The sequence below is a fragment of the Haemaphysalis longicornis genome, unplaced genomic scaffold (assembly GCF_048455015.1).
Source record: "Haemaphysalis longicornis isolate Haplotype H1 unplaced genomic scaffold, Haemaphysalis longicornis Haplotype H1 scaffold_8, whole genome shotgun sequence".
NCBI classification, from domain to species: domain Eukaryota; kingdom Metazoa; phylum Arthropoda; class Arachnida; order Ixodida; family Ixodidae; genus Haemaphysalis; species Haemaphysalis longicornis.
The window spans coordinates 87,473,031-87,497,270 of NW_027526445.1; positions in this window are offsets into that span (position 1 = coordinate 87,473,031).

Consider the following 24,240-nt stretch of genomic DNA (forward strand, 5'->3'; position numbering starts at 1 on the left):
TTAGTTCAGGCGTGCCCAACAAAAAGCGGTGTTTGACGACTGCGTAGTTGCCCTTTTCGGCAATACTTGTGCCCCTGAACAAACAGTTTACGGAGGCATGCAGTTTCGCCGCTTCGTCAAAGGTTTGCGATGGTGCCTATGAGAATTCGCGCCGTTTAATTACTTCGCCACCTATATGAGACAGTTTACCCCTCCACTCTTACAGTAATGCGAGGTGATAGGAGTACCGTCGGCATTAGTTCAGGCGTGCCCAACAAAAAGCGGTGTTTGACGACTGCGTAGTTGCCCTTTTCGGGAATACTTGTGCCCCTGAACAAACAGTTTACAAAGGTATGCAGTTTCGCCGCTTCGTCAAAGGTTTTCGATGGTGCCTATGAGAATTCGCGCCGTTTAATTACTTCGCCACCTATATGAGACACTTTTCCCCGCCACTCTTACAGTAATGCGAGGTGATAGGAGTACCGTCGGCATTAGTTCAGGCGTGGCCCACAAAAAGCGGTGTTTGACGACTGCGTAGTTGCCCTTTTCGGCAATACTTGTGCCCATGAACAAACAGTTTACGGAGGTATGCAGTTTCGCCGCTTCGTCAAAGGTTTGCGATGGTGCCTATGAGAATTCGCGACGTTTAATTACTTCGCCACCTATATGAGACACTTTTCCCCGCCACTCTTACAGTAATGCGAGGTGATAGGAGTACCGTCGGCATTAATTCAGACGTGCCCAACAAAAAGCGGTGTTTGACGACTGCGTAGTTGCCCTTTTCGGGAATACTTGTGCCCCTGAACAAACAGTTTATGGAGGCATGCAGTTTCGCCGCTTCGTCAAAGGTTTGCGATGGTGCCTATGAGAATTCGCGCCGTTTAATTACTTCGCCACCTATATGAGACAGTTTACCCCTCCACTCTTACAGTAATGCGAGGTGCTAGGAGTACCGTCGGCATTAGTTCAGGCGTGCCCAACAAAAAGCGGTGTTTGACGACTGCGTAGTTGCCCTTTTCGGGAATACTTGTGCCCCTGAACAAACAGTTTACGGAGGTATGCAGTTTCGCCGCTTCGTCAAAGGTTTGCGATGGTGCCTATGAGAATTCGCGACGTTTAATTACTTCGCCACCTATATGAGACACTTTTCCCCGCCACTCTTACAGTAATGCGAGGTGATAGGAGTACCGTCGGCATTAGTTCAGGCGTGCCCAACAAAAAGCGGTGTTTGACGACTGCGTAGTTGCCCTTTTCGGGAATACTTGTGCCCCTGAACAAACAGTTTACGGAGGCATGCAGTTTCGCCGCTTCGTCAAAGGTTTGCGATGGTGCCTATGAGAATTCGCGCCGTTTAATTACTTCGCCACCTATATGAGACAGTTTACCCCTCCACTCTTACAGTAATGCGCGGTGATAGGAGTACCGTCGGCATTAGTTCAGGCGTGCCCCACAAAAAGCGGTGTTTGACGACTGCGTAGTTGCCCTTTTCGGCAATACTTGTGCCCCTGAACAAACAGTTTACGGAGGCATGCAGTTTCGCCGCTTCGTCAAAGGTTTGCGATGGTGCCTATGAGAATTCGCGCCGTTTAATTACTTCGCCACCTATATGAGACAGTTTACCCCTCCACTCTTACAGTAATGCGCGGTGATAGGAGTACCGTCGGCATTAGTTCAGGCGTGGCCCACAAAAAGCGGTGTTTGACGACTGCGTAGTTGGCCTTTTCGGCAATACTTGTGCCCATGAACAAACAGTTTACGGAGGTATGCAGTTTCGCCGCTTCGTCAAAGGTTTGCGATGGTGCCTATGAGAATTCGCGACGTTTAATTACTTCGCCACCTATATGAGACACTTTTCCCCGCCACTCTTACAGTAATGCGAGGTGATAGGAGTACCGTCGGCATTAATTCAGACGTGCCCAACAAAAAGCGGTGTTTGACGACTGCGTAGTTGCCCTTTTCGGGAATACTTGTGCCCCTGAACAAACAGTTTACGGAGGCATGCAGTTTCGCCGCTTCGTCAAAGGTTTGCGATGGTGCCTATGAGAATTCGCGCCGTTTAATTACTTCGCCACCTATATGAGACAGTTTACCCCTCCACTCTTACAGTAATGCGAGGTGATAGGAGTACCGTCGGCATTAGTTCAGGCGTGCCCAACAAAAAGCGGTGTTTGACGACTGCGTAGTTGCCCTTTTCGGAATACTTGTGCCCCTGAACAAACAGTTTACGGAGGCATGCAGTTTCGCCGCTTCGTCAAAGGTTTGCGATGGTGCCTATGAGAATTCGCGCCGTTTAATTACTTCGCCACCTATATGAGACACTTTTCCCCGCCACTCTTACAGTAATGCGAGGTGATAGGAGTACCGTCGGCATTAGTTCAGGCGTGCCCAACAAAAAGCGGTGTTTGACGACTGCGTAGTTGCCCTTTTCGGCAATACTTGTGCCCCTGAACAAACAGTTTACGGAGGCATGCAGTTTCGCCGCTTCGTCAAAGGTTTGCGATGGTGCCTATGAGAATTCGCGCCGTTTAATTACTTCGCCACCTATATGAGACAGTTTACCCCTCCACTCTTACAGTAATGCGAGGTGATAGGAGTACCGTCGGCATTAGTTCAGGCGTGCCCAACAAAAAGCGGTGTTTGACGACTGCGTAGTTGCCCTTTTCGGGAATACTTGTGCCCCTGAACAAACAGTTTACGGAGGTATGCAGTTTCGCCGCTTCGTCAAAGGTTTGCGATGGTGCCTATGAGAATTCGCGCCGTTTAATTACTTCGCCACCTATATGAGACGCTTTTCCCCGCCACTCTTACAGTAATGCGAGGTGATAGGAGTACCGTCGGCATTAGTTCAGGCGTGACCCACAAAAAGCGGTGTTTGACGACTGCGTAGTTGCCCTTTTCGGCAATACTTGTGCCCATGAACAAACAGTTTACGGAGGTATGCAGTTTCGCCGCTTCGTCAAAGGTTTGCGATGGTGCCTATGAGAATTCGCGACGTTTAATTACTTCGCCACCTATATGAGACACTTTTCCCCGCCACTCTTACAGTAATGCGAGGTGATAGGAGTACCGTCGGCATTAGTTCAGGCGTGCCCAACAAAAAGCGGTGTTTGACGACTGCGTAGTTGCCCTTTTCGGGAATACTTGTGCCCCTGAACAAACAGTTTACGGAGGCATGCAGTTTCGCCGCTTCGTCAAAGGTTTGCGATGGTGCCTATGAGAATTCGCGCCGTTTAATTACTTCGCCACCTATATGAGACAGTTTACCCCTCCACTCTTACAGTAATGCGCGGTGATAGGAGTACCGTCGGCATTAGTTCAGGCGTGCCCCACAAAAAGCGGTGTTTGACGACTGCGTAGTTGCCCTTTTCGGCAATACTTGTGCCCCTGAACAAACAGTTTACGGAGGCATGCAGTTTCGCCGCTTCGTCAAAGGTTTGCGATGGTGCCTACGAGAATTCGCGACGTTTAATTACTTCGCCACCTATATGAGACACTTTTCCCCGCCACTCTTACAGTAATGCGAGGTGATAGGAGTACCGTCGGCATTAGTTCAGGCGTGCCCAACAAAAAGCGGTGTTTGACGACTGCGTAGTTGCCCTTTTCGGGAATACTTGTGCCGCTGAACAAACAGTTTACGGAGGCATGCAGTTTCGCCGCTTCGTCAAAGGTTTGCGATGGTGCCTATGAGAATTCGCGCCGTTTAATTACTTCGCCACCTATATGAGACACTTTTCCCCGCCACTCTTACAGTAATGCGAGGTGATAGGAGTACCGTCGGCATTAGTTCAGGCGTGCCCAACAAAAAGCGGTGTTTGACGACTGCGTAGTTGCCCTTTTCGGCAATACTTGTGCCCCTGAACAAACAGTTTACGGAGGCATGCAGTTTCGCCGCTTCGTCAAAGGTTTGCGATGGTGCCTATGAGAATTCGCGCCGTTTAATTACTTCGCCACCTATATGAGACAGTTTACCCCTCCACTCTTACAGTAATGCGAGGTGATAGGAGTACCGTCGGCATTAGTTCAGGCGTGCCCAACAAAAAGCGGTGTTTGACGACTGCGTAGTTGCCCTTTTCGGGAATACTTGTGCCCCTGAACAAACAGTTTACAGAGGTATGCAGTTTCGCCGCTTCGTCAAAGGTTTGCGATGGTGCCTATGAGAATTCGCGCCGTTTAATTACTTCGCCACCTATATGAGACACTTTTCCCCGCCACTGTTACAGTAATGCGAGGTGATAGGAGTACCGTCGGCATTAGTTCAGGCGTGGCCCACAAAAAGCGGTGTTTGACGACTGCGTAGTTGCCCTTTTCGGCAATACTTGTGCCCATGAACAAACAGTTTACGGAGGTATGCAGTTTCGCCGCTTCGTCAAAGGTTTGCGATGGTGCCTATGAGAATTCGCGACGTTTAATTACTTCGCCACCTATATGAGACACTTTTCCCCGCCACTCTTACAGTAATGCGAGGTGATAGGAGTACCGTCGGCATTAGTTCAGGCGTGCCCAACAAAAAGCGGTGTTTGACGACTGCGTAGTTGCCCTTTTCGGGAATACTTGTGCCCCTGAACAAACAGTTTACGGAGGTATGCAGTTTCGCCGCTTCGTCAAAGGTTTGCGATGGTGCCTATGAGAATTCGCGCCGTTTAATTACTTCGCCACCTATATGAGACAGTTTACCCCTCCACTCTTACAGTAATGCGCGGTGATAGGAGTACCGTCGGCATTAGTTCAGGCGTGCCCCACAAAAAGCGGTGTTTGACGACTGCGTAGTTGCCCTTTTCGGCAATACTTGTGCCCCTGAAAAAACAGTTTACGGAGGCATGCAGTTTCGCCGCTTCGTCAAAGGTTTGCGATGGTGCCTATGAGAATTCGCGCCGTTTAATTACTTCGCCACCTATATGAGACACTTTACCCCGCCACTCTTACAGTAATGCGAGGTGATAGGAGTACCGTCGGCATTAATTCAGACGTGCCCAACAAAAAGCGGTGTTTGACGACTGCGTAGTTGCCCTTTTCGGGAATACTTGTGCCCCTGAACAAACAGTTTACGGAGGCATGCAGTTTCGCCGCTTCGTCAAAGGTTTGCGATGGTGCCTATGAGAATTCGCGCCGTTTAATTACTTCGCCACCTATATGAGACAGTTTACCCCTCCACTCTTACAGTAATGCGAGGTGATAGGAGTACCGTCGGCATTAGTTCAGGCGTGCCCAACAAAAAGCGGTGTTTGACGACTGCGTAGTTGCCCTTTTCGGGAATACTTGTGCCCCTGAACAAACAGTTTACGGAGGCATGCAGTTTCGCCGCTTCGTCAAAGGTTTGCGATGGTGCCTATGAGAATTCGCGCCGTTTAATTACTTCGCCACCTATATGAGACACTTTTCCCCGCCACTCTTACAGTAATGCGAGGTGATAGGAGTACCGTCGGCATTAGTTCAGGCGTGCCCAACAAAAAGCGGTGTTTGACGACTGCGTAGTTGCCCTTTTCGGCAATACTTGTGCCCCTGAACAAACAGTTTACGGAGGCATGCAGTTTCGCCGCTTCGTCAAAGGTTTGCGATGGTGCCTATGAGAATTCGCGCCGTTTAATTACTTCGCCACCTATATGAGACAGTTTACCCCTCCACTCTTACAGTAATGCGAGGTGATAGGAGTACCGTCGGCATTAGTTCAGGCGTGCCCAACAAAAAGCGGTGTTTGACGACTGCGTAGTTGCCCTTTTCGGGAATACTTGTGCCCCTGAACAAACAGTTTACGGAGGTATGCAGTTTCGCCGCTTCGTCAAAGGTTTGCGATGGTGCCTATGAGAATTCGCGCCGTTTAATTACTTCGCCACCTATATGAGACGCTTTTCCCCGCCACTCTTACAGTAATGCGAGGTGATAGGAGTACCGTCGGCATTAGTTCAGGCGTGGCCCACAAAAAGCGGTGTTTGACGACTGCGTAGTTGCCCTTTTCGGCAATACTTGTGCCCATGAACAAACAGTTTACGGAGGTATGCAGTTTCGCCGCTTCGTCAAAGGTTTGCGATGGTGCCTATGAGAATTCGCGACGTTTAATTACTTCGCCACCTATATGAGACACTTTTCCCCGCCACTCTTACAGTAATGCGAGGTGATAGGAGTACCGTCGGCATTAGTTCAGGCGTGCCCAACAAAAAGCGGTGTTTGACGACTGCGTAGTTGCCCTTTTCGGGAATACTTGTGCCCCTGAACAAACAGTTTACGGAGGCATGCAGTTTCGCCGCTTCGTCAAAGGTTTGCGATGGTGCCTATGAGAATTCGCGCCGTTTAATTACTTCGCCACCTATATGAGACAGTTTACCCCTCCACTCTTACAGTAATGCGCGGTGATAGGAGTACCGTCGGCATTAGTTCAGGCGTGCCCCACAAAAAGCGGTGTTTGACGACTGCGTAGTTGCCCTTTTCGGCAATACTTGTGCCCCTGAACAAACAGTTTACGGAGGCATGCAGTTTCGCCGCTTCGTCAAAGGTTTGCGATGGTGCCTACGAGAATTCGCGACGTTTAATTACTTCGCCACCTATATGAGACACTTTTCCCCGCCACTCTTACAGTAATGCGAGGTGATAGGAGTACCGTCGGCATTAGTTCAGGCGTGCCCAACAAAAAGCGGTGTTTGACGACTGCGTAGTTGCCCTTTTCGGGAATACTTGTGCCCCTGAACAAACAGTTTACGGAGGCATGCAGTTTCGCCGCTTCGTCAAAGGTTTGCGATGGTGCCTATGAGAATTCGCGCCGTTTAATTACTTCGCCACCTATATGAGACAGTTTACCCCTCCACTCTTACAGTAATGCGAGGTGATAGGAGTACCGTCGGCATTAGTTCAGGCGTGCCCAACAAAAAGCTGTGTTTGACGACTGCGTAGTTGCCCTTTTCGGGAATACTTGTGCCCCTGAACAAACAGTTTACGGAGGCATGCAGTTTCGCCGCTTCGTCAAAGGTTTGCGATGGTGCCTATGAGAATTCGCGCCGTTTAATTACTTCGCCACCTATATGAGACACTTTTCCCCGCCACTCTTACAGTAATGCGAGGTGATAGGAGTACCGTCGGCATTAGTTCAGGCGTGCCCAACAAAAAGCGGTGTTTGACGACTGCGTAGTTGCCCTTTTCGGCAATACTTGTGCCCCTGAACAAACAGTTTACGGAGGCATGCAGTTTCGCCGCTTCGTCAAAGGTTTGCGATGGTGCCTATGAGAATTCGCGCCGTTTAATTACTTCGCCACCTATATGAGACAGTATACCCCTCCACTCTTACAGTAATGCGAGGTGATAGGAGTACCGTCGGCATTAGTTCAGGCGTGCCCAACAAAAAGCGGTGTTTGACGACTGCGTAGTTGCCCTTTTCGGGAATACTTGTGCCCCTGAACAAACAGTTTACGGAGGTATGCAGTTTCGCCGCTTCGTCAAAGGTTTGCGATGGTGCCTATGAGAATTCGCGCCGTTTAATTACTTCGCCACCTATATGAGACACTTTTCCCCGCCACTGTTACAGTAATGCGAGGTGATAGGAGTACCGTCGGCATTAGTTCAGGCGTGGCCCACAAAAAGCGGTGTTTGACGACTGCGTAGTTGCCCTTTTCGGCAATACTTGTGCCCATGAACAAACAGTTTACGGAGGTATGCAGTTTCGCCGCTTCGTCAAAGGTTTGCGATGGTGCCTATAAGAATTCGCGACGTTTAATTACTTCGCCACCTATATGAGACACTTTTCCCCGCCACTCTTACAGTAATGCGAGGTGATAGGAGTACCGTCGGCATTAGTTCAGGCGTGCCCAACAAAAAGCGGTGTTTGACGACTGCGTAGTTGCCCTTTTCGGGAATACTTGTGCCCCTGAACAAACAGTTTACGGAGGCATGCAGTTTCGCCGCTTCGTCAAAGGTTTGCGATGGTGCCTATGAGAATTCGCGCCGTTTAATTACTTCGCCACCTATATGAGACAGTTTACCCCTCCACTCTTACAGTAATGCGCGGTGATAGGAGTACCGTCGGCATTAGTTCAGGCGTGCCCCACAAAAAGCGGTGTTTGACGACTGCGTAGTTGCCCTTTTCGGCAATACTTGTGCCCCTGAACAAACAGTTTACGGAGGCATGCAGTTTCGCCGCTTCGTCAAAGGTTTGCGATGGTGCCTATGAGAATTCGCGCCGTTTAATTACTTCGCCACCTATATGAGACACTTTACCCCGCCACTCTTACAGTAATGCGCGATGATAGGAGTACCGTCGGCGTTAGTTCAGGCGTGCCCAACAAAATGCGGTGTTTGACGACTGCGTAGTTGCCCTTTTCGGGAATACTTGTGCCCCTGAACAAACAGTTTACGGAGGCATGCAGTTTCGCCGCTTCGTCAAAGGTTTGCGATGGTGCCTATGAGAATTCGCGCCGTTTAATTACTTCGCCACCTATATGAGACAGTTTACCCCTCCACTCTTACAGTAATGCGCGGTGATAGGAGTACCGTCGGCATTAGTTCAGGCGTGCCCCACAAAAAGCGGTGTTTGACGACTGCGTAGTTGCCCTTTTCGGCAATACTTGTGCCCATGAACAAACAGTTTACGGAGGTATGCAGTTTCGCCGCTTCGTCAAAGGTTTGCGATGGTGCCTATGAGAATTCGCGACGTTTAATTACTTCGCCACCTATATGAGACACTTTTCCCCGCCACTCTTACAGTAATGCGAGGTGATAGGAGTACCGTCGGCATTAGTTCAGGCGTGCCCAACAAAAAGCGGTGTTTGACGACTGCGTAGTTGCCCTTTTCGGGAATACTTGTGCCCCTGAACAAACAGTTTACGGAGGCATGCAGTTTCGCCGCTTCGTCAAAGGTTTGCGATGGTGCCTATGAGAATTCGCGCCGTTTAATTACTTCGCCACCTATATGAGACAGTTTACCCCTCCACTCTTACAGTAATGCGCGGTGATAGGAGTACCGTCGGCATTAGTTCAGGCGTGCCCCACAAAAAGCGGTGTTTGACGACTGCGTAGTTGCCCTTTTCGGCAATACTTGTGCCCCTGAACAAACAGTTTACGGAGGCATGCAGTTTCGCCGCTTCGTCAAAGGTTTGCGATGGTGCCTACGAGAATTCGCGACGTTTAATTACTTCGCCACCTATATGAGACACTTTTCCCCGCCACTCTTACAGTAATGCGAGGTGATAGGAGTACCGTCGGCATTAGTTCAGGCGTGCCCAACAAAAAGCGGTGTTTGACGACTGCGTAGTTGCCCTTTTCGGGAATACTTGTGCCCCTGAACAAACAGTTTACGGAGGCATGCAGTTTCGCCGCTTCGTCAAAGGTTTGCGATGGTGCCTATGAGAATTCGCGCCGTTTAATTACTTCGCCACCTATATGAGACAGTTTACCCCTCCACTCTTACAGTAATGCGAGGTGATAGGAGTACCGTCGGCATTAGTTCAGGCGTGCCCAACAAAAAGCTGTGTTTGACGACTGCGTAGTTGCCCTTTTCGGGAATACTTGTGCCCCTGAACAAACAGTTTACGGAGGCATGCAGTTTCGCCGCTTCGTCAAAGGTTTGCGATGGTGCCTATGAGAATTCGCGCCGTTTAATTACTTCGCCACCTATATGAGACAGTTTACCCCTCCACTCTTACAGTAATGCGAGGTGATAGGAGTACCGTCGGCATTAGTTCAGGCGTGCCCAACAAAAAGCTGTGTTTGACGACTGCGTAGTTGCCCTTTTCGGGAATACTTGTGCCCCTGAACAAACAGTTTACGGAGGCATGCAGTTTCGCCGCTTCGTCAAAGGTTTGCGATGGTGCCTATGAGAATTCGCGCCGTTTAATTACTTCGCCACCTATATGAGACACTTTTCCCCGCCACTCTTACAGTAATGCGAGGTGATAGGAGTACCGTCGGCATTAGTTCAGGCGTGCCCAACAAAAAGCGGTGTTTGACGACTGCGTAGTTGCCCTTTTCGGCAATACTTGTGCCCCTGAACAAACAGTTTACGGAGGCATGCAGTTTCGCCGCTTCGTCAAAGGTTTGCGATGGTGCCTATGAGAATTCGCGCCGTTTAATTACTTCGCCACCTATATGAGACAGTATACCCCTCCACTCTTACAGTAATGCGAGGTGATAGGAGTACCGTCGGCATTAGTTCAGGCGTGCCCAACAAAAAGCGGTGTTTGACGACTGCGTAGTTGCCCTTTTCGGGAATACTTGTGCCCCTGAACAAACAGTTTACGGAGGTATGCAGTTTCGCCGCTTCGTCAAAGGTTTGCGATGGTGCCTATGAGAATTCGCGCCGTTTAATTACTTCGCCACCTATTTGAGACACTTTTCCCCGCCACTGTTACAGTAATGCGAGGTGATAGGAGTACCGTCGGCATTAGTTCAGGCGTGGCCCACAAAAAGCGGTGTTTGACGACTGCGTAGTTGCCCTTTTCGGCAATACTTGTGCCCATGAACAAACAGTTTACGGAGGTATGCAGTTTCGCCGCTTCGTCAAAGGTTTGCGATGGTGCCTATGAGAATTCGCGACGTTTAATTACTTCGCCACCTATATGAGACACTTTTCCCCGCCACTCTTACAGTAATGCGAGGTGATAGGAGTACCGTCGGCATTAGTTCAGGCGTGCCCAACAAAAAGCGGTGTTTGACGACTGCGTAGTTGCCCTTTTCGGGAATACTTGTGCCCCTGAACAAACAGTTTACGGAGGCATGCAGTTTCGCCGCTTCGTCAAAGGTTTGCGATGGTGCCTATGAGAATTCGCGCCGTTTAATTACTTCGCCACCTATATGAGACAGTTTACCCCTCCACTCTTACAGTAATGCGCGGTGATAGGAGTACCGTCGGCATTAGTTCAGGCGTGCCCCACAAAAAGCGGTGTTTGACGACTGCGTAGTTGCCCTTTTCGGCAATACTTGTGCCCCTGAACAAACAGTTTACGGAGGCATGCAGTTTCGCCGCTTCGTCAAAGGTTTGCGATGGTGCCTATGAGAATTCGCGCCGTTTAATTACTTCGCCACCTATATGAGACAGTTTACCCCTCCACTCTTACAGTAATGCGCGGTGATAGGAGTACCGTCGGCATTAGTTCAGGCGTGCCCCACAAAAAGCGGTGTTTGACGACTGCGTAGTTGCCCTTTTCGGCAATACTTGTGCCCCTGAAAAAACAGTTTACGGAGGCATGCAGTTTCGCCGCTTCGTCAAAGGTTTGCGATGGTGCCTATGAGAATTCGCGCCGTTTAATTACTTCGCCACCTATATGAGACACTTTACCCCGCCACTCTTACAGTAATGCGAGGTGATAGGAGTACCGTCGGCATTAATTCAGACGTGCCCAACAAAAAGCGGTGTTTGACGACTGCGTAGTTGCCCTTTTCGGGAATACTTGTGCCCCTGAACAAACAGTTTACGGAGGCATGCAGTTTCGCCGCTTCGTCAAAGGTTTGCGATGGTGCCTATGAGAATTCGCGCCGTTTAATTACTTCGCCACCTATATGAGACAGTTTACCCCTCCACTCTTACAGTAATGCGAGGTGATAGGAGTACCGTCGGCATTAGTTCAGGCGTGCCCAACAAAAAGCGGTGTTTGACGACTGCGTAGTTGCCCTTTTCGGGAATACTTGTGCCCCTGAACAAACAGTTTACGGAGGCATGCAGTTTCGCCGCTTCGTCAAAGGTTTGCGATGGTGCCTATGAGAATTCGCGCCGTTTAATTACTTCGCCACCTATATGAGACACTTTTCCCCGCCACTCTTACAGTAATGCGAGGTGATAGGAGTACCGTCGGCATTAGTTCAGGCGTGCCCAACAAAAAGCGGTGTTTGACGACTGCGTAGTTGCCCTTTTCGGCAATACTTGTGCCCCTGAACAAACAGTTTACGGAGGCATGCAGTTTCGCCGCTTCGTCAAAGGTTTGCGATGGTGCCTATGAGAATTCGCGCCGTTTAATTACTTCGCCACCTATATGAGACAGTTTACCCCTCCACTCTTACAGTAATGCGAGGTGATAGGAGTACCGTCGGCATTAGTTCAGGCGTGCCCAACAAAAAGCGGTGTTTGACGACTGCGTAGTTGCCCTTTTCGGGAATACTTGTGCCCCTGAACAAACAGTTTACGGAGGTATGCAGTTTCGCCGCTTCGTCAAAGGTTTGCGATGGTGCCTATGAGAATTCGCGCCGTTTAATTACTTCGCCACCTATATGAGACGCTTTTCCCCGCCACTCTTACAGTAATGCGAGGTGATAGGAGTACCGTCGGCATTAGTTCAGGCGTGGCCCACAAAAAGCGGTGTTTGACGACTGCGTAGTTGCCCTTTTCGGCAATACTTGTGCCCATGAACAAACAGTTTACGGAGGTATGCAGTTTCGCCGCTTCGTCAAAGGTTTGCGATGGTGCCTATGAGAATTCGCGACGTTTAATTACTTCGCCACCTATATGAGACACTTTTCCCCGCCACTCTTACAGTAATGCGAGGTGATAGGAGTACCGTCGGCATTAGTTCAGGCGTGCCCAACAAAAAGCGGTGTTTGACGACTGCGTAGTTGCCCTTTTCGGGAATACTTGTGCCCCTGAACAAACAGTTTACGGAGGCATGCAGTTTCGCCGCTTCGTCAAAGGTTTGCGATGGTGCCTATGAGAATTCGCGCCGTTTAATTACTTCGCCACCTATATGAGACAGTTTACCCCTCCACTCTTACAGTAATGCGCGGTGATAGGAGTACCGTCGGCATTAGTTCAGGCGTGCCCCACAAAAAGCGGTGTTTGACGACTGCGTAGTTGCCCTTTTCGGCAATACTTGTGCCCCTGAACAAACAGTTTACGGAGGCATGCAGTTTCGCCGCTTCGTCAAAGGTTTGCGATGGTGCCTACGAGAATTCGCGACGTTTAATTACTTCGCCACCTATATGAGACACTTTTCCCCGCCACTCTTACAGTAATGCGAGGTGATAGGAGTACCGTCGGCATTAGTTCAGGCGTGCCCAACAAAAAGCGGTGTTTGACGACTGCGTAGTTGCCCTTTTCGGGAATACTTGTGCCCCTGAACAAACAGTTTACGGAGGCATGCAGTTTCGCCGCTTCGTCAAAGGTTTGCGATGGTGCCTATGAGAATTCGCGCCGTTTAATTACTTCGCCACCTATATGAGACAGTTTACCCCTCCACTCTTACAGTAATGCGAGGTGATAGGAGTACCGTCGGCATTAGTTCAGGCGTGCCCAACAAAAAGCTGTGTTTGACGACTGCGTAGTTGCCCTTTTCGGGAATACTTGTGCCCCTGAACAAACAGTTTACGGAGGCATGCAGTTTCGCCGCTTCGTCAAAGGTTTGCGATGGTGCCTATGAGAATTCGCGCCGTTTAATTACTTCGCCACCTATATGAGACACTTTTCCCCGCCACTCTTACAGTAATGCGAGGTGATAGGAGTACCGTCGGCATTAGTTCAGGCGTGCCCAACAAAAAGCGGTGTTTGACGACTGCGTAGTTGCCCTTTTCGGCAATACTTGTGCCCCTGAACAAACAGTTTACGGAGGCATGCAGTTTCGCCGCTTCGTCAAAGGTTTGCGATGGTGCCTATGAGAATTCGCGCCGTTTAATTACTTCGCCACCTATATGAGACAGTATACCCCTCCACTCTTACAGTAATGCGAGGTGATAGGAGTACCGTCGGCATTAGTTCAGGCGTGCCCAACAAAAAGCGGTGTTTGACGACTGCGTAGTTGCCCTTTTCGGGAATACTTGTGCCCCTGAACAAACAGTTTACGGAGGTATGCAGTTTCGCCGCTTCGTCAAAGGTTTGCGATGGTGCCTATGAGAATTCGCGCCGTTTAATTACTTCGCCACCTATATGAGACACTTTTCCCCGCCACTGTTACAGTAATGCGAGGTGATAGGAGTACCGTCGGCATTAGTTCAGGCGTGGCCCACAAAAAGCGGTGTTTGACGACTGCGTAGTTGCCCTTTTCGGCAATACTTGTGCCCATGAACAAACAGTTTACGGAGGTATGCAGTTTCGCCGCTTCGTCAAAGGTTTGCGATGGTGCCTATGAGAATTCGCGACGTTTAATTACTTCGCCACCTATATGAGACACTTTTCCCCGCCACTCTTACAGTAATGCGAGGTGATAGGAGTACCGTCGGCATTAGTTCAGGCGTGCCCAACAAAAAGCGGTGTTTGACGACTGCGTAGTTGCCCTTTTCGGGAATACTTGTGCCCCTGAACAAACAGTTTACGGAGGCATGCAGTTTCGCCGCTTCGTCAAAGGTTTGCGATGGTGCCTATGAGAATTCGCGCCGTTTAATTACTTCGCCACCTATATGAGACAGTTTACCCCTCCACTCTTACAGTAATGCGCGGTGATAGGAGTACCGTCGGCATTAGTTCAGGCGTGCCCCACAAAAAGCGGTGTTTGACGACTGCGTAGTTGCCCTTTTCGGCAATACTTGTGCCCCTGAACAAACAGTTTACGGAGGCATGCAGTTTCGCCGCTTCGTCAAAGGTTTGCGATGGTGCCTATGAGAATTCGCGCCGTTTAATTACTTCGCCACCTATATGAGACACTTTACCCCGCCACTCTTACAGTAATGCGCGATGATAGGAGTACCGTCGGCGTTAGTTCAGGCGTGCCCAACAAAATGCGGTGTTTGACGACTGCGTAGTTGCCCTTTTCGGGAATACTTGTGCCCCTGAACAAACAGTTTACGGAGGCATGCAGTTTCGCCGCTTCGTCAAAGGTTTGCGATGGTGCCTATGAGAATTCGCGCCGTTTAATTACTTCGCCACCTATATGAGACAGTTTACCCCTCCACTCTTACAGTAATGCGCGGTGATAGGAGTACCGTCGGCATTAGTTCAGGCGTGCCCCACAAAAAGCGGTGTTTGACGACTGCGTAGTTGCCCTTTTCGGCAATACTTGTGCCCATGAACAAACAGTTTACGGAGGTATGCAGTTTCGCCGCTTCGTCAAAGGTTTGCGATGGTGCCTATGAGAATTCGCGACGTTTAATTACTTCGCCACCTATATGAGACACTTTTCCCCGCCACTCTTACAGTAATGCGAGGTGATAGGAGTACCGTCGGCATTAGTTCAGGCGTGCCCAACAAAAAGCGGTGTTTGACGACTGCGTAGTTGCCCTTTTCGGGAATACTTGTGCCCCTGAACAAACAGTTTACGGAGGCATGCAGTTTCGCTGCTTCGTCAAAGGTTTGCGATGGTGCCTATGAGAATTCGCGCCGTTTAATTACTTCGCCACCTATATGAGACAGTTTACCCCTCCACTCTTACAGTAATGCGCGGTGATAGGAGTACCGTCGGCATTAGTTCAGGCGTGCCCCACAAAAAGCGGTGTTTGACGACTGCGTAGTTGCCCTTTTCGGCAATACTTGTGCCCCTGAACAAACAGTTTACGGAGGCATGCAGTTTCGCCGCTTCGTCAAAGGTTTGCGATGGTGCCTACGAGAATTCGCGACGTTTAATTACTTCGCCACCTATATGAGACACTTTTCCCCGCCACTCTTACAGTAATGCGAGGTGATAGGAGTACCGTCGGCATTAGTTCAGGCGTGCCCAACAAAAAGCGGTGTTTGACGACTGCGTAGTTGCCCTTTTCGGGAATACTTGTGCCCCTGAACAAACAGTTTACGGAGGCATGCAGTTTCGCCGCTTCGTCAAAGGTTTGCGATGGTGCCTATGAGAATTCGCGCCGTTTAATTACTTCGCCACCTATATGAGACAGTTTACCCCTCCACTCTTACAGTAATGCGAGGTGATAGGAGTACCGTCGGCATTAGTTCAGGCGTGCCCAACAAAAAGCTGTGTTTGACGACTGCGTAGTTGCCCTTTTCGGGAATACTTGTGCCCCTGAACAAACAGTTTACGGAGGCATGCAGTTTCGCCGCTTCGTCAAAGGTTTGCGATGGTGCCTATGAGAATTCGCGCCGTTTAATTACTTCGCCACCTATATGAGACAGTTTACCCCTCCACTCTTACAGTAATGCGAGGTGATAGGAGTACCGTCGGCATTAGTTCAGGCGTGCCCAACAAAAAGCTGTGTTTGACGACTGCGTAGTTGCCCTTTTCGGGAATACTTGTGCCCCTGAACAAACAGTTTACGGAGGCATGCAGTTTCGCCGCTTCGTCAAAGGTTTGCGATGGTGCCTATGAGAATTCGCGCCGTTTAATTACTTCGCCACCTATATGAGACACTTTTCCCCGCCACTCTTACAGTAATGCGAGGTGATAGGAGTACCGTCGGCATTAGTTCAGGCGTGCCCAACAAAAAGCGGTGTTTGACGACTGCGTAGTTGCCCTTTTCGGCAATACTTGTGCCCCTGAACAAACAGTTTACGGAGGCATGCAGTTTCGCCGCTTCGTCAAAGGTTTGCGATGGTGCCTATGAGAATTCGCGCCGTTTAATTACTTCGCCACCTATATGAGACAGTATACCCCTCCACTCTTACAGTAATGCGAGGTGATAGGAGTACCGTCGGCATTAGTTCAGGCGTGCCCAACAAAAAGCGGTGTTTGACGACTGCGTAGTTGCCCTTTTCGGGAATACTTGTGCCCCTGAACAAACAGTTTACGGAGGTATGCAGTTTCGCCGCTTCGTCAAAGGTTTGCGATGGTGCCTATGAGAATTCGCGCCGTTTAATTACTTCGCCACCTATATGAGACACTTTTCCCCGCCACTGTTACAGTAATGCGAGGTGATAGGAGTACCGTCGGCATTAGTTCAGGCGTGGCCCACAAAAAGCGGTGTTTGACGACTGCGTAGTTGCCCTTTTCGGCAATACTTGTGCCCATGAACAAACAGTTTACGGAGGTATGCAGTTTCGCCGCTTCGTCAAAGGTTTGCGATGGTGCCTATGAGAATTCGCGACGTTTAATTACTTCGCCACCTATATGAGACACTTTTCCCCGCCACTCTTACAGTAATGCGAGGTGATAGGAGTACCGTCGGCATTAGTTCAGGCGTGCCCAACAAAAAGCGGTGTTTGACGACTGCGTAGTTGCCCTTTTCGGGAATACTTGTGCCCCTGAACAAACAGTTTACGGAGGCATGCAGTTTCGCCGCTTCGTCAAAGGTTTGCGATGGTGCCTATGAGAATTCGCGCCGTTTAATTACTTCGCCACCTATATGAGACAGTTTACCCCTCCACTCTTACAGTAATGCGCGGTGATAGGAGTACCGTCGGCATTAGTTCAGGCGTGCCCCACAAAAAGCGGTGTTTGACGACTGCGTAGTTGCCCTTTTCGGCAATACTTGTGCCCCTGAACAAACAGTTTACGGAGGCATGCAGTTTCGCCGCTTCGTCAAAGGTTTGCGATGGTGCCTATGAGAATTCGCGCCGTTTAATTACTTCGCCACCTATATGAGACACTTTACCCCGCCACTCTTACAGTAATGCGCGATGATAGGAGTACCGTCGGCGTTAGTTCAGGCGTGCCCAACAAAATGCGGTGTTTGACGACTGCGTAGTTGCCCTTTTCGGGAATACTTGTGCCCCTGAACAAACAGTTTACGGAGGCATGCAGTTTCGCCGCTTCGTCAAAGGTTTGCGATGGTGCCTATGAGAATTCGCGCCGTTTAATTACTTCGCCACCTATATGAGACAGTTTACCCCTCCACTCTTACAGTAATGCGCGGTGATAGGAGTACCGTCGGCATTAGTTCAGGCGTGCCCCACAAAAAGCGGTGTTTGACGACTGCGTAGTTGCCCTTTTCGGCAATACTTGTGCCCATGAACAAACAGTTTACGGAGGTATGCAGTTTCGCCGCTTCGTCAAAGGTTTGCGATGGTGCCTATGAGAATTCGCGACGTTTAATTACTTCGCCACCTATATGAGACACTTTTCCCCGCCACTCTTACAGTAATGCGAGGTGATAGGAGTACCGTCGGCATTAGTTCAGGCGTGCCCAACAAAAAGCGGTGTTTGACGACTGCGTAGTTGCCCTTTTCGGGAATACTTGTGCCCCTGAACAAACAGTTTACGGAGGCATGCAGTTTCGCCGCTTCGTCAAAGGTTTGCGATGGTGCCTATGAGAATTCGCGCCGTTTAATTACTTCGCCACCTATATGAGACAGTTTACCCCTCCACTCTTACAGTAATGCGCGGTGATAGGAGTACCGTCGGCATTAGTTCAGGCGTGCCCCACAAAAAGCGGTGTTTGACGACTGCGTAGTTGCCCTTTTCGGCAATACTTGTGCCCCTGAACAAACAGTTTACGGAGGCATGCAGTTTCGCCGCTTCGTCAAAGGTTTGCGATGGTGCCTACGAGAATTCGCGACGTTTAATTACTTCGCCACCTATATGAGACACTTTTCCCCGCCACTCTTACAGTAATGCGAGGTGATAGGAGTACCGTCGGCATTAGTTCAGGCGTGCCCAACAAAAAGCGGTGTTTGACGACTGCGTAGTTGCCCTTTTCGGGAATACTTGTGCCCCTGAACAAACAGTTTACGGAGGCATGCAGTTTCGCCGCTTCGTCAAAGGTTTGCGATGGTGCCTATGAGAATTCGCGCCGTTTAATTACTTCGCCACCTATATGAGACAGTTTACCCCTCCACTCTTACAGTAATGCGAGGTGATAGGAGTACCGTCGGCATTAGTTCAGGCGTGCCCAACAAAAAGCTGTGTTTGACGACTGCGTAGTTGCCTTTTTCGGGAATACTTGTGCCCCTGAACAAACAGTTTACGGAGGCATGCAGTTTCGCCGCTTCGTCAAAGGTTTGCGATGGTGCCTATGAGAATTCGCGCCGTTTAATTACTTCGCCACCTATATGAGACACTTTTCCCCGCCACTCTTACAGTAATGCGAGGTGATAGGAGTACCGTCGGCATTAGTTGCAGGCGTGCCCAACAAAAAGCGGTGTTTGACGACTGCGTAGTTGCCCTTTTCGGCAATACTTGTGCCCCTGAACAAACAGTTTACGGAGGCATGCAGTTTCGCCGCTTCGTCAAAGGTTTGCGATGGTGCCTATGAGAATTCGCGCCGTTTAATTACTTCGCCACCTATATGAGACAGTTTACCCCTCCACTCTTACAGTAATGCGAGGTGATAGGAGTACCGTCGGCATTAGTTCAGGCGTGCCCAACAAAAAGCGGTGTTTGACGACTGCGTAGTTGCCCTTTTCGGGAATACTTGTGCCCCTGAACAAACAGTTTACGGAGGTATGCAGTTTCGCCGCTTCGTCAAAGGTTTGCGATGGTGCCTATGAGAATTCGCGCCGTTTAATTACTTCGCCACCTATATGAGACACTTTTCCCCGCCACTGTTACAGTAATGCGAGGTGATAGGAGTACCGTCGGCATTAGTTCAGGCGTGGCCCACAAAAAGCGGTGTTTGACGACTGCGTAGTTGCCCTTTTCGGCAATACTTGTGCCCATGAACAAACAGTTTACGGAGGTATGCAGTTTCGCCGCTTCGTCAAAGGTTTGCGATGGTGCCTATGAGAATTCGCGACGTTTAATTACTTCGCCACCTATATGAGACACTTTTCCCCGCCACTCTTACAGTAATGCGAGGTGATAGGAGTACCGTCGGCATTAGTTCAGGCGTGCCCAACAAAAAGCGGTGTTTGACGACTGCGTAGTTGCCCTTTTCGGGAATACTTGTGCCCCTGAACAAACAGTTTACGGAGGCATGCAGTTTCGCCGCTTCGTCAAAGGTTTGCGATGGTGCCTATGAGAATTCGCGCCGTTTAATTACTTCGCCACCTATATGAGACAGTTTACCCCTCCACTCTTACAGTAATGCGCGGTGCTAGGAGTACCGTCGGCATTAGTTCAGGCGTGCCCCACAAAAAGCGGTGTTTGACGACTGCGTAGTTGCCCTTTTCGGCAATACTTGTGCCCCTGAACAAACAGTTTACGGAGGCATGCAGTTTCGCCGCTTCGTCAAAGGTTTGCGATGGTGCCTATGAGAATTCGCGCCGTTTAATTACTTCGCCACCTATATGAGACACTTTACCCCGCCACTCTTACAGTAATGCGCGATGATAGGAGTACCGTCGGCGTTAGTTCAGGCGTGCCCAACAAAATGCGGTGTTTGACGACTGCGTAGTTGCCCTTTTCGGCAATACTTGTGCCCATGAACAAACAGTTTACGGAGGTATGCAGTTTCGCCGCTTCGTCAAAGGTTTGCGATGGTGCCTATGAGAATTCGCGACTGTTAATTACTTCGCCACCTATATGAGACACTTTTCCCCGCCACTCTTACAGTAATGCGAGGTGATAGGAGTACCGTCGGCATTAGTTCAGGCGTGCCCAACAAAAAGCGGTGTTTGACGACTGCGTAGTTGCCCTTTTCGGGAATACTTGTGCCCCTGAACAAACAGTTTACGGAGGCATGCAGTTTCGCCGCTTCGTCAAAGGTTTGCGATGGTACCTATGAGAATTCGCGCCGTTTAATTACTTCGCCACCTATATGAGACAGTTTACCCCTCCACTCTTACAGTAATGCGAGGTGATAGGAGTACCGTCGGCATTAGTTCAGGCGTGCCCAACAAAAAGCGGTGTTTGACGACTGCGTAGTTGCCCTTTTCGGGAATACTTGTGCCCCTGAACAAACAGTTTACGGAGGCATGCAGTTTCGCCGCTTCGTCAAAGGTTTGCGATGGTGCCTATGAGAATTCGCGCCGTTTAATTACTTCGCCACCTATATGAGACAGTATACCCCTCCACTCTTACAGTAATGCGAGGTGATAGGAGTACCGTCGGCATTAGTTCAGGCGTGCCCAACAAAAAGCGGTGTTTGACGACTGCGTAGTTGCCCTTTTCGGGAATACTTGTGCCCCTGAACAAACAGTTTACGGAGGTATGCAGTTTCGCCGCTTCGTCAAAGGTTTGCGATGGTGCCTATGAGAATTCGCGCCGTTTAATTACTTCGCCACCTATATGAGACACTTTTCCCCGCCACTGTTACAGTAATGCGAGGTGATAGGAGTACCGTCGGCATTAGTTCAGGCGTGGCCCACAAAAAGCGGTGTTTGACGACTGCGTAGTGTCCCTTTTCGGCAATACTTGTGCCCATGAACAAACAGTTTACGGAGGTATGCAGTTTCGCCGCTTCGTCAAAGGTTTGCGATGGTGCCTATGAGAATTCGCGACGTTTAATTACTTCGCCACCTATATGAGACACTTTTCCCCGCCACTCTTACAGTAATGCGAGGTGATAGGAGTACCGTCGGCATTAGTTCAGGCGTGCCCAACAAAAAGCGGTGTTTGACGACTGCGTAGTTGCCCTTTTCGGGAATACTTGTGCCCCTGAACAAACAGTTTACGGAGGCATGCAGTTTCGCCGCTTCGTCAAAGGTTTGCGATGGTGCCTATGAGAATTCGCGCCGTTTAATTACTTCGCCACCTATATGAGACAGTTTACCCCTCCACTCTTACAGTAATGCGAGGTGATAGGAGTACCGTCGGCATTAGTTCAGGCGTGCCCAACAAAAAGCGGTGTTTGACGACTGCGTAGTTGCCCTTTTCGGGAATACTTGTGCCCCTGAACAAACAGTTTACGGAGGCATGCAGTTTCGCCGCTTCGTCAAAGGTTTGCGATGGTGCCTATGAGAATTCGCGCCGTTTAATTACTTCGCCACCTATATGAGACAGTATACCCCTCCACTCTTACAGTAATGCGAGGTGATAGGAGTACCGTCGGCATTAGTTCAGGCGTGCCCAACAAAAAGCGGTGTTTGACGACTGCGTAGTTGCCCTTTTCGGGAATACTTGTGCCCCTGAACAAACAGTTTACGGAGGTATGCAGTTTCGCCGCTTCGTCAAAGGTTTGCGATGGTGCCTATGAGAATTCGCGCCGTTTAATTACTTCGCCACCTATATGAGACACTTTTCCCCGCCACTGTTACAGTAATGCGAGGTGATAGGAGTACCGTCGGCATTAGTTCAGGCGTGGCCCACAAAAAGCGGTGTTTGACGACTGCGTAGTTGCCCTTTTCGGCAATACTTGTGCCCATGAACAAACAGTTTACGGAGGTATGCAGTTTCGCCGCTTCGTCAAAGGTTTGCGATGGTGCCTATGAGAATTCGCGACGTTTAATTACTTCGCCACCTATATGAGACACTTTTCCCCGCCACTCTTACAGTAATGCGAGGTGATAGGAGTACCGTCGGCATTAGTTCAGGCGTGCCCAACAAAAAGCGGTGTTTGACGACTGCGTAGTTGCCCTTTTCGGGAATACTTGTGCCCCTGAACAAACAGTTTACGGAGGCATGCAGTTTCGCCGCTTCGTCAAAGGTTTGCGATGGTGCCTATGAGAATTCGCGCCGTTTAATTACTTCGCCACCTATATGAGACAGTTTACCCCTCCACTCTTACAGTAATGCGCGGTGATAGGAGTACCGTCGGCATTAGTTCAGGCGTGCCCCACAAAAAGCGGTGTTTGACGACTGCGTAGTTGCCCTTTTCGGCAATACTTGTGCCCCTGAACAAACAGTTTACGGAGGCATGCAGTTTCGCCGCTTCGTCAAAGGTTTGCGATGGTGCCTATGAGAATTCGCGCCGTTTAATTACTTCGCCACCTATATGAGACACTTTACCCCGCCACTCTTACAGTAATGCGCGATGATAGGAGTACCGTCGGCGTTAGTTCAGGCGTGCCCAACAAAATGCGGTGTTTGACGACTGCGTAGTTGCCCTTTTCGGGAATACTTGTGCCCCTGAACAAACAGTTTACGGAGGCATGCAGTTTCGCCGCTTCGTCAAAGGTTTGCGATGGTGCCTATGAGAATTCGCGCCGTTTAATTACTTCGCCACCTATATGAGACAGTTTACCCCTCCACTCTTACAGTAATGCGCGGTGATAGGAGTACCGTCGGCATTAGTTCAGGCGTGCCCCACAAAAAGCGGTGTTTGACGACTGCGTAGTTGCCCTTTTCGGCAATACTTGTGCCCATGAACAAACAGTTTACGGAGGTATGCAGTTTCGCCGCTTCGTCAAAGGTTTGCGATGGTGCCTATGAGAATTCGCGACGTTTAATTACTTCGCCACCTATATGAGACACTTTTCCCCGCCACTCTTACAGTAATGCGAGGTGATAGGAGTACCGTCGGCATTAGTTCAGGCGTGCCCAACAAAAAGCGGTGTTTGACGACTGCGTAGTTGCCCTTTTCGGGAATACTTGTGCCCCTGAACAAACAGTTTACGGAGGCATGCAGTTTCGCCGCTTCGTCAAAGGTTTGCGATGGTGCCTATGAGAATTCGCGCCGTTTAATTACTTCGCCACCTATATGAGACAGTTTACCCCTCCACTCTTACAGTAATGCGCGGTGATAGGAGTACCGTCGGCATTAGTTCAGGCGTGCCCCACAAAAAGCGGTGTTTGACGACTGCGTAGTTGCCCTTTTCGGCAATACTTGTGCCCCTGAACAAACAGTTTACGGAGGCATGCAGTTTCGCCGCTTCGTCAAAGGTTTGCGATGGTGCCTACGAGAATTCGCGACGTTTAATTACTTCGCCACCTATATGAGACACTTTTCCCCGCCACTCTTACAGTAATGCGAGGTGATAGGAGTACCGTCGGCATTAGTTCAGGCGTGCCCAACAAAAAGCGGTGTTTGACGACTGCGTAGTTGCCCTTTTCGGGAATACTTGTGCCCCTGAACAAACAGTTTACGGAGGCATGCAGTTTCGCCGCTTCGTCAAAGGTTTGCGATGGTGCCTATGAGAATTCGCGCCGTTTAATTACTTCGCCACCTATATGAGACAGTTTACCCCTCCACTCTTACAGTAATGCGAGGTGATAGGAGTACCGTCGGCATTAGTTCAGGCGTGCCCAACAAAAAGCTGTGTTTGACGACTGCGTAGTTGCCCTTTTCGGGAATACTTGTGCCCCTGAACAAACAGTTTACGGAGGCATGCAGTTTCGCCGCTTCGTCAAAGGTTTGCGATGGTGCCTATGAGAATTCGCGCCGTTTAATTACTTCGCCACCTATATGAGACACTTTTCCCCGCCACTCTTACAGTAATGCGAGGTGATAGGAGTACCGTCGGCATTAGTTGCAGGCGTGCCCAACAAAAAGCGGTGTTTGACGACTGCGTAGTTGCCCTTTTCGGCAATACTTGTGCCCCTGAACAAACAGTTTACGGAGGCATGCAGTTTCGCCGCTTCGTCAAAGGTTTGCGATGGTGCCTATGAGAATTCGCGCCGTTTAATTACTTCGCCACCTATATGAGACAGTTTACCCCTCCACTCTTACAGTAATGCGAGGTGATAGGAGTACCGTCGGCATTAGTTCAGGCGTGCCCAACAAAAAGCGGTGTTT